Source organism: Lathyrus oleraceus, chromosome 4, assembly GCF_024323335.1.
Source record: "Lathyrus oleraceus cultivar Zhongwan6 chromosome 4, CAAS_Psat_ZW6_1.0, whole genome shotgun sequence".
Taxonomy (NCBI): Eukaryota; Viridiplantae; Streptophyta; class Magnoliopsida; order Fabales; family Fabaceae; genus Lathyrus; species Lathyrus oleraceus.
In genome coordinates this window covers 362,483,412-362,484,579 of record NC_066582.1, presented here as the reverse complement: position 1 = coordinate 362,484,579, position 1,168 = coordinate 362,483,412, and the positions used below count along the sequence as shown (strand labels likewise).

The 1,168-nt window shown below is 39.9% G+C and overlaps 1 non-coding gene across 1 annotated transcript; it reads left to right on the top strand.

The window, feature by feature from the left end:
- The first annotated feature begins 844 nt into the window (after positions 1-844).
- On the top strand, positions 845-951 carry LOC127077480 (small nucleolar RNA R71). The gene has a single exon (XR_007787285.1). It is a non-coding gene; the product is annotated as a small nucleolar RNA R71 (small nucleolar RNA).
- Positions 952-1,168: the final 217 nt, after the last annotated feature.

Sequence of the window (1,168 nt, the reverse complement as noted above, 5' to 3'; positions counted from 1 at the left end):
GGGTTCATCTAGTTCCGTCCCACTTTGTAGTGTGATGGCGTTAGCATGACCCTTCGGATTGGGTTGAGGTTGGCCTGGAAATGTGCCCACAGGAGTAGAAGTAGCTGCTTGTTACTGGCCTACTTAAGAGATTTATGTCTCAAGCATCTTGTTGTGTGTAGCCATGGTGTCAACCTTGTTCGCCAATTGTTTTATCAGCTCGTTTGTGTGAATATTTTGGTTCATGAATGATTTTTTTTGCTGGGTCTGAGTTGCGATGAAGTTCTCCATCATTAATTCCAAATTTGATTTTCTGGGAGCGGAAGGAGAAACGGTAGCGCCTTTTTGGAAACATGGAGGTGTTGGTGGTGGAAGACTGAGAGCAAATAACATGTTGTTAATTTTGTAGGAAAAGTTTGGATGATTTCTCCATCCTGGATTATAAGTATTCAAGTGGGGATTTCCTTGTGCGTAGTTAACTTGGTCTGACACAGTTCCTGTCAAAAGCTGATAATCAGTAGTGACATGCCCTTGCACTCCATAAATCTCACAGTTTAGAGTCATAATAACTACGATAGCTGAATAGGTGATAATTAAGTTATCGATCTTCTGGGTAAGTGCATCGACCTTAGCACTTACATGATCTAAGCCATTTACTCCGAACATGCATTCCTTTTGTTGCGCTTTATCTACTTAAGCATGTTCGGTTCCTCATTGATAATGGTTATGGGCCATGTTTTTGATAAGCTGGTAAGCTTCATTGAAGGGTTTGTCCATTAGGGCTCTGCCAACTAAAACATTTATGGTCATTTTTGTGTTGTAAAGCAGACCATTATAAAAGGTATGAATGATAACCCATTTCTCTAGACCGTGATGAGGACATAGTCTCATCATGTCCTTATATCGTTCCCACGCTTCGAAGAGTGATTCTCATTCGGTTTGTCTAAATGTAGTTATGTGATTTCTCAACACTGTTGTTTTGCTTGGTGGGAAGTATCTGGCTAAGAATGCCTTATCGAGTTCGTTCCAAGTAGTGATGGAATTTGCAGGTAGAGACTGTAGTAAAGCTCTAGATCTATCTCTTAAGGAAATAGGAAATAAACATAAGTGAATTACTTCAGAATCGACTCAATTACTCTTTAATGTGTCTGCATATTGTACAAACACTAACATATGAAGATTGGGCTCC